Below are 12,785 nucleotides of genomic sequence, written 5' to 3'. Positions count from 1 at the left end.
TGGTTGAGTGTCCGCCCAGGAACGGAGCACTCACGTTTCAATTCCAGGTCAGGGCACATGCCCGGGTTGTGGGCTCAATCCCCAGTAGTGAGCGTGCAGGGGACAGCCCATTGGTGACGTTTCTCATGTTTCTCTCTATCCCTCTTCCTTCCTCTCTCTAAAAATCAATAAAAACATTTAAAAAAGAAAAAAGAAAAGAAAATGTTTTGTAAAATAAGGGAAACACATTAAATTCTTAGCATTGGCAAAGAATGTGTCAAAGATCATCTTGAATCTCCAAGTCTGCAAGTATGAAAATGTTTATACCAGGCATGTGACTTTGTCCTTTGAAGTCGCGGTTGTCACATTTCCTGTTTGTTATCTTCATATAGCAAGTTAACCACATGAGAAGTTTGCTGCTTATCTAGTAAGCCATTTTTGGGTTAGCCAAAATAGTTTTAGATATATGTTCTCCTCAAAATAAAAGGTCAGAGTAAGAGGCAAGGAGCATTTATTTGAGAGTTAGAAGAGTAGCTCGTCAGGAAAGCACCGATCCTGACAGAAGCCCAGGTAGTGGGTTAGGAGACAAAGACCAGAGGTGTTCATGGGAAAGGAAGAGGGGTCAATTACGCCCATAGAAGAAAGACATGTCTATTTGTGCAGATAAGCTTAACATGGGGACGCTAATTCTAAATACTGTTTTTAGTTTTCAGTTCAGTAGTCATTAATCAGGTAAGTCATAATGTCTGCTTTCTTGTTATCTTCGCTCACAGTTCTTTGGGGCGTAATGTTCCTTTAGGTCCAATCCAAAGGTTATTTTGCCCATTTTAACATTCCGAAGGTTTGAGAAGTAATACTTTTAAGGCAGTTCCTCTGAGTTGCCAGCTCCAACTCCATTTTAAAGGGCTCTGTGTATATGCTTTTTCTATAATTTTGAATTGTTTTATTTTTTGTTGTGAATTCATTTACATAACAGATGGAGACATGCTTGAACTGGACACTAGTATTTTTAAGTTATCCAAAAATTTCTCTTTTCTGGCTAAAAGTCTGAATATCTTTAGATCCTTTTACTTTCTTCATTTGCATTACCAACAGTAGCCATTGATTCAAGGGGATGAGAGGTATTTGCCCCCCACAAAAGTGCTAACTTTATTAGCCATGACAAAAATGGGCAAACCTTGTATTTTGTGGTATAAAATCCCATGTGCTAGTACTGAAGTACACCAGTGGTCCTCAGTGCTCCTGGCCAGCATCATCATCTTGTGGGAGTTTGTAAGATACACAAATTCTCTAGCTCTGTTCCAGATTTACTGACCTGGATGGGGCCCATCTCTCTGTTTAACCAGTCCTCCAAGTGATTCTGATGCTTGCTAAAGTTGGAGAGCCATCAAGGCAAACAATTTAAATCTTTCCCTTCAGCAAAATTACAGATTTTACAAATCACAAAAGTTAAAGTGAATTGCTCACAAATTGTCAAAAATTGGGTCTGGGAAACAATCACTGTGTAAAGAGAGAAAGCAGAAGAGGGTGTAGAAAAATAGGCACTTTCATTTCCTCTGTTTGAGGTGGTGTGTTGGCTAAATAAGTTATAGTGCATGGGTGAATGATGGGGCATTTGTAAGGTACTGTGCAGCTGTTAAAACCAAAAAAGCAAATCTACATGAATAAACATTTTTAAAAGCTCAAAAGATATTAACTAGGAGGAAAAAACAAATTCTAGAACAGTTGTGGTCCCAAAAGAGACACTTGTATATGATTGTATGTCATTGGAAATTTCTGGGAAACAACACATGAAGCTCTTTATAGTTGTTACTGGTGATGGTGGAACTTGGGAGGATGAGACTGAGGAAGACTTTAACTTTCCATCCTTAATGTTTCATACAGTTTGAAATATCATGAGCATGTGTTTTGTATATATATTTTTAAATGCTTAATTGAAAACATTTTTTAAAGTGTGCTGGGACCACATTGTTGAAACATCTTTATTATCAGTATAAAGTGTAATTAATTTGCTAAAGATACTCTGTGGCTTTTTAAAATAAGTGATGAGGATCTGGGATGCACTTCAGTGTGATTAATCAGGGAGCTGAAGTACACTGAAAATGGCATTTCTAGAATCAGGAGGTGAGGAGAAATAATTTTCTCTCTACCTGTCTAAATTCTCCCCTGGGAACCCTATAACAAAAGACAGACTAACGAGAGTAGAAGAACTGTTAAAAACTAAATTCATATATGGCCTTTATCATGTTGAGGTATGTTCCCTCTATTCCCACTTTGCTGAGAGTTTTTATCAAAAATAGGTGCTGGATTTGGTCGGATGCTTTTTCTGCATCTATTGATATGATCGTGTGATTTTTGTCCTTCATTTTGTTTATATGATGTCTCACATTTATTGATTTGTGAATATACTACCACCTTGCATCCCCAGGATAAGTCCCACTTGGTCATGGTGTGTGATCTTTTTAATCTATTGCTGGATCCAGTTTGCTAATATTTTGTTGAGGATTTTAGCATTTATGTTCATCAGGGATGTTGGTCTATAATTTTCTTTCTTTGGAGTGTCTTTATCTGATTTTGGGATTAGGATGATGCTGGCCTCATAAAAAGAGCTTGGGAGTCTTCCCTCCTCTTGAATTTTCTGAAATAGTTTGAGGAGAGTAGATATTACTTCTTTACTCAATGGCCAAAAACTAAAACCATTTCCCGTAAAAACGGGAACAAGACAGGGTTGTCCGCTTTCACCACTATTATTCAACATAGTACTGGAAGTCCTTGCTACAGCCATGAGACAGGGAGAAAACATAAAAGGAATCTTAATTGGAAAGGAGGAAGTAAAACTGTCATTATTTGCAGATGACATGATATTGTACATAGAAAACCCTAAAGACTCCTCCAAAATACTACTAGATTTGATAAATGAATTTGGCAAGGTAGCTGGATACAGAATTAACATCTGAAAATCAATAGCGTTTTTATACACCAACAATGAACTCCCAGAAAGAGAAACTAAAAAAAACAATACCATTTACCATTGCAACTAAAGAAATGAGATACCTAGGAATAAACTTAACCAAGGATGTAAAAGACCTATATGTGGAAAACTACAGGACACTGAGAAAAGAAACGGAGGAAGATATAAACAAATGGAAGACTATACCATGTTCATGGATTAGAAGAATTAATATCATTAAAATGTCCATAGTACCCAGAGCAATCGATAGATTCAGTGCAATTCCTATTAAAATACCAACAACATATTTCACAGAGCTAGAACAAATATTCCAAAAATTTATATGGAACCAAAAAAGACCCCAAATAGCCACAGCCATCTTGAGAAAGAAGAACAGAGTTAGAGGGATCACTTTACCGGATATCAAACTATACTGCAAAGCCATTGTAATCAAAACAGCCTGGTATTAGTACAACAACAGACATATAGGTCATTGGAACAGAACAGAGACCCCATAAATTGACCCAAGCCATTATGGTCAATTAATATTTGACAAAGGAAGCAAAAGCATACAATGGAGTAAAGACAGTCTTTTCAATAAGTGGTGTTGGGAAAATTGGACAGGTACATGCAAAAAAATAAGATAAATTTAAAACAAACAAACAAAAATTCACCGGAGTAAATTTGAAGATCTAATTGGCCTTATTAAGTGATTCATGAATCTGGCAAATAGAAGGGCCATCAGAGAGGGTTGTACAAAAGGGAAGGATTTTTATAGGAAGGATTATTCTAGGGCTGGTACATCTTTTCTGTGGGAGAAGAGAAGGGGAAGGGCTGTTATGTAGATTGCCTCTTAGTATGTAGTATGGTGGGTGGAGCAGACCCATGTGACAGATCACCTCATAGCACTTGGCCAGAGAATTCGATGCTGGGTGATTAAGATTGTGTTTCTGGGAGAGGTTAAAACCACAGTTACATCAGGTTTCAAATCTAGGTTTGGTATCCTGGGCATTTACGAGTGAAAGCATTTGGGTCCTGTGGTTTTCCTTTAACAAAACAAGTTTATTAACATGTATATGTCTATGTAAGAAACATCCAAACCTGTGAAGAATTTTTATACGAGTTTATTTGAGCCAAAACTGAATTAAGGAGGGAATGTAAGGAAGATTACAGGAGGGTTGGAGAAAGCCAGTGAGGATGAGATTACAGGAGAGTTAACAAAACTGTGCTTTCTGGAAAGCGATTATGTTTCTTCCAAAGGTGCGTTAACCTAGATGCACAAGGACAGTGGGTAGGGCTTGCTTAAGGCAAAGATAAATCTTTTATTAGGGAAGTTATAGGCCTGGGGTGTGAGTACCCAGTGTACCAGCCCAGTTAGGAATTTATGATCAGGTCACCCTGTGAGGTTACTCCCCATGGAACCCTCCCCTTTTCTGTCCACATATCCATAGGAGGTGCCTGTGGGAAAATAAGCAACTCTCCTACGTGGCTTAGAATTACACCATCTACAGTTAGGACAAAAAAGAGAAGGGTTTGGGGAAGGCCTGTTATGGGACAGGGAGGGTGACAAGTATGGTGAATTGAGTACAGTCCATCATTTCTATATAGCCCCCTTTTGTTTGCTTTTAAAATAATTCAGGCATCACAGTATGTAGATTATGGAATTAAGAAGCATATAAATAATCTTGAATCCTATTTTAACCCTTATTCCCTTTTAAATTAGAGGTTTCAATTTATATCTGTTGTATAATAATTTGAAATCTAATGTCATGAACCTTACCATGAACCTAACCCCGCCTTGAAACAGCAAGTCTGGGAAATCTGTACAATTCTGTTTTTTGTCAGCAGGTGGCAGACTTCTTTCTTTGTTGTGTATAGCACAGGGCTACATTTCTGAATTACTTTTCTTGTTTATGCACTTTTGTTTACTCTCTTGGTGTTGCTTTAACGCATCTATACAATTTAAACCACTTGACAAGGAGACAATTCTGAGATGTTCTAAATTAAATTAAAGCAGGCCAGAGGATGGAAGGAAGAGACAAAAAGGAGTTATCAGTAAACAACTGCAGGACAAAACCAACAAAAGACTGGCCACACTGCTGAGTGTAAATTGGATTTGTAGATTAATTTTCAGGTGGCTATTTCACAATAGTCTATAAGAGAAAAGAGCCAGGTGTTATCAAGCCCCAGGAGCTTCTGCTTCTCGAATTTTCCAATCTGCTGCCCACAGCTAATCCAAAGGAGCAACATTTCTTCCTTACGAATTTATGTGCCTATCCCAGAACTACCCCATGCTGTGCTTCACCTCCCACCTCCTTGTGTCTATAACTAATGTAACTTATTTCAGAACAACTTATGTGTTGTATAGAACTCTTGCCAACTCCAGGATGCTGGACATGCTTGCCTTTCCCACCCAGTCCTGCTGCTGGCGGTTCAGGTCCTGTCTTCTTTTTCTTGCTAGCAATGGCTTGATAAACCTTTTCTGTTAAAAAGACTTTCAGCCATGAAAGTTAAAATCTTGTTTAATGAAAGTATGACAGTCTTCTGCCATATAGTCAATGCTGTCTATCTTTCCCCCATACGTATTGTTTGTCTTCCTCATTTTCAAGGCCCTAGGAGATGACAAGATTGTTTAGTAATTGATTGGAGGATTGCTTAAATTGTTTGGCAAGTTCCTGCTGATAAGTAGGTGGAACTGGATATAGTCGCATGTTGTGGGTTCCAGTCCTTCCTGCCCCCATTTTATCTGCTCCGAAGACTTGTCCTGGCACAGCCCTCGAGTGCGTCTCACACCAAGTGTCCCATCAGGGTCTGAGTTGAGTGTTGTTAAAAAAAAACACACAAAAAAAATCATATTCTTAGACAGTTTTCCCCCATGAACAGTGTCAGTTTATCCAGATTTCTCTTCAAACCACGAGGGCTCTAAGGGAGCACGGGCCTGGGTTGAGTCGGCTGGAGGGAGACGAGGGCAGTTCGAGAAGCTGAGCGCTGCAGAATCCCTGAGTGCTGTAAAACAGAACCCACGGAGTGGTCTTAAGAAAAAACTGGCCATGCTGGGCCTAGGATAGGAAACAGTTAGAAATGGATTCCCATCGGGGTTAATTTGGCCGTGTCGTCTTACCTGTAACCAGGAAAAAGAAACTAAAACTTTGGGCCAACTCCACCCTGTGTGTTCCCAGCGCATCACAGCCCGGCTGGCAGGGTTGTAACTGTGAGTCAGCTCGGGACTGGCTGGGAAGCCGCGCCAGCCTCTTGAGCTTGATGGTGAAGCACCCTTCCCAGTAGGGGTGAGAAGTACTTCTTTTTTAATCCTTGCCGGAGGGCATTTTTTCCATTGCTTTTCCAAGAGAGTGGGGGGGGGGAGAAACATCAATGTGAGAGAGACACGTCGATTGTTTGCCTCCCTCACTCGCTCTGCTCTGACCAGGGTCAGGGATGGAGCCTGCAACCAAGGTGTGTGCCCTTGGCTGGAATCGAACCCAGGGCCCTTCTGTCCACAGGCTGTCGCTCTAACCACTGAGCAAACTGGCTAGGGCAAGAGAATTGCTTCTTTAGTAAAATGTTTTGTGTTGCTGATCTTTAAAAATTTTGTCTTTCCAAGCTAATTCAAATTTTTTTTTTTGGTCTTTTGTGCATCCCCTCTAATACTCTTACAACGAACACAGATCATAGGGTTCACTGTAGATTTCCGAAAATTAACTCATGGGGTCCGCACACATGGATTTCCAATCCTGTGACTCAGCTTTAGGGAAGTTTTAATGATTAAGGACTTGAAAAACGAACTAACTAAATAAATAAAAATAATTAAGGACTCACAAGTAGCTGAATTAAGATCGAGCTTTTTGTAAGAATTTGCCCGTTTTAATTATTTATGTATTTTAAGCTCTATCTCCCCCCTTGATTCTCTTTTTATTTCTGATATAAAAATAAATCTAGATGAGGAAAAGAGGCACTCTGCAATTTTCACCACCTAAAAAAAACACATTTTAGTAAGTATACTCCTTTCTTTCTCTATGCATATAAATACTGTCATTTTCCCCAAAATGAGGTCATACTCTAACATGGTTTTTATGCAAGGTTACTCGCTTATTAATTTCTTAGTAATGAATTTATACTTATTTTAATAACTATTATATTACTTTAGGTAATTGTACCATGTACGGGTATCATAATTCATTTAGCAAGGGCTTCATTGTTGAACATGCAGGTTTTCCTGGTTTTCGTTATGATAAATGACGGATCCGTGATCAGCCTTCCGGCAGCTCTGCGTGCCCCTGGTCATTTGCTTAAATGGAATTCCTGGTCTAGGGGCAGGTGCAAATGTACGGCTTTGGATTGCACTGCAGGCTACCCTCTGGGAAGGCTGTACTGACTTTCGTTTCCAATTTACATTTCCACCCGCAGTGTATTCAAGCACCCAGCTCCCTGTTTTCCTGGGAGTAGGCATCATTTTTTCTCATCTTTCCAAATGATAGTTACTTTTAAGTATTTCTGTTACTTTTGCAGTTGAACTTTTAAAAATAATTGGCCATTTAGCTTCTTCTTTTCTGAATCACAGTTCTTTTTCTTGATTTGCGAAGGCTCTTTATAAAGTGATTTTAACCATGAGAGTATGTTAGAAATGTGCCTCTCCAAGTGTTTGTTTTACTCTCATGTCTGAGCACTCTGAATGTGGCCCTGGTTTTCAAACCCTTACGTGGCATCTTCAGAATGCTTTACCGAGTTCCATTTGCACTGGACTCCATTTACACACCTGACTCCATTCTTAACCAGAATGGGAGGAGAGTATATCCTGCTGTTGGAATAGTTTGTGTAGCTTACTCATTGGTTTACCCTCCCAGCCACAGAATGAGGAAGGCCACTACAGAAAAATAGGCAGGTATGATTTTGCCCCAGTAAATAATTTTTATTTTACCTGCATAAGCATGACTTAGCATATGCTATGTTCATTTCTTCCAAAGATGAAGTAGCATTATAGACTTTTTCTTATATTTTGGAACATGTAACTTAAATTTTATTTTAGAGAGAGAGGAAGAGAGGGGGAGAGAGAGAGAGAGAAACATCGATGTGAAACAGAAACATCGATTGGTTACCTTCCAAACACATCCCACCGGGGATCAAACCACCACCTGGGCATGTGCCCTGACTGGGAATGGAACCGGCAACCTTTTTATGCACCGGACAACATTCAACCAACTGAGCCACACTGGCCAGGGTACCTTATTATTTTTTTAATGAGTTTATCTGGCACAGCAAAAGGGGGTAGTAAGTTAAGCCTTTGTACTCTCCATTTAAATGTATTGGATATAACACACCAATAATAAAATAAAAAGCTTAAGCAGAATAACCTTTTGCCGTTTTTAATATAACCCATACCAAAATAGTAATCCTAAGCAATACTATTTCTTTTCAATAGACAATACCAACTGTGTGATGGGAAGAGTCCAAAATTAAAACAAAGTTTTTCATCTTGTTCCATTTTAGGCACAGAGATTCAGATATAAAATGGAAACAATTTCAGTACTAAGCATCTTGAAATATTACAACATAGTGCATTTGAAAAGGAGAGCTAAGAAAGACTCCCTTCACTTATAATACTGTCTTACAGCCAGTGTTCTTGAACTTGACCTACTTATTGCAATGAAGTCATTTACTTCTAAAGGAGTTTGAACTATAGAATTTATTACTTTTAAATAAGGAAGTAACAATTAAATAGACTATATTCAAGAAGTTTATGTGGAAAAAACTTTGAGTTTCTGAAAATTAAGTTACTCGATCTTAGATTGTTGCATAGAATTTTTAAGAAATGCATTGAGATTAGAACCATATATGTTTTTTGAATATATACGTGTAAATTCGTAAATGCAACAATCAACTTCACCACAGTCACCTAAACAGAATGTTTTTGGAATGATTTTCAATGAAAAACACCTAAGAGAAAATTTTTACCTGCTATTTGTTTTCCCAAAATGTAATACTTGATTGTTTCACTTTGTTTTTGCTCCTTAAACATTTTCAAACCACATTCAAATAAACATCTATAGCAGCATGTTTTAATTTTGTTTTGAACAGAATTGTTGAAGGTAGTTGACTCTTCTCCTCAGCAGTTTTAAGAGAAGTCAGATACCTAGACTGATGTTTTGCATGTTTGAAGAAAGCCATCTTTCTATTTACATCACGCAGCAATTAGCAGGAACGAGTTTTGCAAGAGTCTGTATACCGGGTGTTGCATCTCACCTCCTACTGATTGTCTTCCTTTTATGGCTTTATTGTTTCCTTTGGAATAACTTCCTAGGGTGTCAGTCAGGATCATAGGACATTTCAAAGTACATTGGATGGTCGGATGATAATTGGATTATGGTACACTGTGAATTAGTAGTTAAATCTTAGATCGGATTAGTGAGAAATAGTACAGGTTTTATGGGGGATTAGGAAGTTATTTCTTTCACATACAACTATTAATTAATGTAATACCTTAATTCCCTTTACTTCCCTATCCCAAGATTAAAAGCAAAATGAATCAGGCAATGAATAAGTAATTAAGGTTTAAATTGATAGATTTGATTTTCTATGGGCCTTTTTATTTTTTCATAATTTCACAAATTTGAGAAACTTTTTGATGGCAAAATACGAAATGATTACTTATAGATTTTTAAGTTTTCATAACACTGAGTAGTTGACAGGATCTAAAAAGTTGTAACTGGTTTTTCAGAAGTGCAGATGGGTATGCTTTTCTCCATTCATAAAAACATCCAGCGTCAGTGTTATGAGCGGAGAATAACCTCCCAAAAATTTGAGTCCTGTAGAAGTTCTTTGCTCTCTGGCATATCAAGTTCAGGTCTCAGGTTTGCATTAGGAGTGGTGTACAAGTGGTTTCTGTTTTTATGACAATGAGGAAAGAAACTCCAAGGCAACAGGGCCCAGTCGTTGTGTCCAGAGATGAAAGTCCATTGTGCTGCTTGCTAGCTTTTAATGACTTCTTACTCCTGGGTCCTTTCTTTATATCCCTTCTCAAAAAAAAAAAAAAAAAAGACCCCACAGCTATTTGAAGCAAAATTTATTTTCTTTTGTTCAGTGTTTTGCTTGTATCCTTTCCTGTGGCACAGTTTCAAAACATTCTTACTTGTAGACATCTCTAGCCCTCTCTTGTAATTGTTATGTGTATATTATTGCCTAGAAACAGCATGATATAGTATGAAAAAATGTTATAGCTCTTGTACGTAAGTAATAAGTGACTTAACCTCTCCAAACCTTAGATTCCTTCTCTATCAAAAGGGGGAATTATTATCTTTCTCTTGGGGCCATCCTCATTAAAATAAATTAGTATGCATATAAAGAGCCATTGCACGCTTTTGAGACTGACACATAGGATAAGAAAGTGCTAGAAGAATGTTAATCCCCCCTGGAGGGACAGTCCGCCAGACACACCACCCCACCCCCACTGCATGTGCACTTACGGGGTGGAATTAGGAGGCAGAAGCCCCCCACAGGCAGGAGGCAAGTCCTATTTCCTCTGTTCTCTGTTCTCTCGATTGGCAGGCAGAACACCAGCAAAGCCAAAGCTGGCTTCTACCCTTAGAGGCAGGCACAGCCCTCTTGATAAGATACTAGCCATCTTTCTTTCCTTTCTGTGTTTTATTTCAGAGCAAACTGGCTGAATTCCTTGCTTCTGTCCCTATTTTAGAAACATTGTTTTAAATCATCCATCCATATGATGATGGCTGGTTCTGAGGTTTTTTGGGGTTTTTTAACTTTCTTTTTTTGATTTTGGTCACAATTGGTGCTATTACTGTAGCATTTTTAAGCAGCTGTGTTTTATTTCCAAGGAATTCGTTTATTTTGTAAAGCTCAGAAAATAAAAATTTTAAAATATATATGGCCTCTTAACCCCATCATTGATACTGTCTTATGTATTCTATTTTAGACTTCCTAAGCTCACATAAAGATTTATCTCCAAAATTGGACTCTTGCTGTAGATACTGGTAACATTTTTTAAGTAGTAGCAGACCATGTACACATCAGTACCCCTGTAACTATTGCTCTCACAGAGCAGTACCGTCCAGTGGTTTACACGCGCAGGTTCTGAAGTCAGAGTGACCCGAGTTTGAATCCATTTCTGCCACTTGCCAGCTACAAGCCTTAATTTATTCACCTGTGAAATGAAGGTAATGATAGCCCATACCTTCTAGGGTTGTGAGTTTAGGTGAGATAAGGAACGTCAGGTGCTTAAGAAGTATCTGGCACATCGTAAATGTACAATAAATTTTAGCTATTTCTAATAATTTTTTTTAAGAACTGTATAATTTTACATTTTATGTGTTTAACCACAATTTGTTCACCTTTCCTGTCTTAATGAACATTTAGATATTGGTCATTTAGGTTTTAAAATATGTGTTCTTATCAATCAGAGAGAGAGAGAGGAAAGGAGAGGGAGAGAGAGAGAGAGAAACAGTGATGTGAGAGAGAAACACCCGTTGGTGGCCTCCTGTTGGTGCCTGACCAGGAATCAAATCCGAGACCCTCCCGGTGCACAGGCCGAGCCTCAGCCAGCTGAGCCACACCAGCCAGGGCGGTCATTTAGGTTGTTTACAGTTTCCAGTGTTATAAAACAACTCTGCGATATACATCTTGGCAACGAGGCATTTGTGTAGTCTGCCGTATTTCCTTAGGACACAAAATTGATGTGTCAAAGGGAATGCGTATTTCTAAAGCTTGTCATGGTATTTCTAAATCGTCCTCCAAAAGGTGGACCTCTAGCTCTTTGCTGATGTTGAAGATGACTTATTTCAATTTGTCTTTCAAAGTGATACCTATAAAATTCTTATGGTGCTAACGATGTTAGTATATGAGGAGAGTTACAGAGTTACGTCATCATATCCACCCATAATACAGGAGTGTTTTCAAAATGAATCACCTTGGCGTCCTTGAGCCAGCCCCCATCACTTGTAAAAAAGATTTCCCCTGTGAGGAATAGTTTGTTGTGAATCTTCTCATCGTATTAACATTAGACAGCAGTGCCAAATTTTAACATTTGGTAGAGACCGAGTTTAGATGATTTGTTAGTTACCTTTTTTTAAAGCAATCTTTAAATTTTGGAGTTTTTTAGGGTTGTTTTTCACAGAGAACCCTACTTCACAAAGTCTGATTACTGACATATGCGTGGGTTTGATTTCTCTGGAGCACAGAAGAGAGAAGACTGATATAAAATTTATTTACAGGAGTATAGCTTAGCCCTGTTCCTACTGATAAAGCTGCCCGGAATCCAGGGTGCAGTTTATCTGCCCTGACACATGCTGTTCGCACACTGCAGTCCACTTCTCAGGTTGAAAGCAAGACCGGTTCCCTTGAAAAGTTAAAAATTTACTGAAAAAGAAAATAAAGAAAAGTTAAATTTTTTCCCCTTTGCAGCAGTTTGACTGCTTTTATTTCCAGCAGAAAAGGAATTTTTTTCAATTTTCTTAACCATAAAAATTAGTTTTCACTGTTTGTGTTCAGATTTTTTTTTTTTTTTTTTTAGCAAACCCACGTGTGGTCTTGTTCAAATTTCCAAACAACTTAGAAAAATGTGAAGAAAAACAAAAAAAATCCCTTTAAATCCCACTGCCCTGCAGTAAAGACTATTAATATTCTGTTGACCATATACAGACATGCACCTTGTCTTTTTTTGTGTGTCTTAAATGAGCTAATCTATTAAAAATTGTAAAACATACATCACAAAAGTTTACCATTGTCCCTAGTTCTAAGTGCAGTGGCTTTAAGGACATTCTCGATGCTGTGCAGCCGACAGCACCATCCATCTGCAGAAGTCCTTTCACCTACCGAATGGAAACTCTGCACCCATTGAGCAACCGAGCAA

At 38.3% G+C, this 12,785-nt stretch overlaps 1 protein-coding gene across 3 annotated transcripts in view; it reads left to right on the top strand.

Annotated features, from left to right (window-relative positions):
• NT5C3A (5'-nucleotidase, cytosolic IIIA) overlaps positions 1 to 12,785 on the top strand; it is a 42,931-nt gene that overhangs the window by 11,920 nt on the left and 18,226 nt on the right. The window lies entirely within an intron of this gene.

This window comes from Miniopterus schreibersii (assembly GCF_964146895.1).
Source record: "Miniopterus schreibersii genome assembly, chromosome: 9".
Classification (NCBI taxonomy): domain Eukaryota; kingdom Metazoa; phylum Chordata; class Mammalia; order Chiroptera; family Miniopteridae; genus Miniopterus; species Miniopterus schreibersii.
Note: the sequence above shows the minus strand (reverse complement) of the source record. Positions and strands in the feature narration are given on the sequence as shown.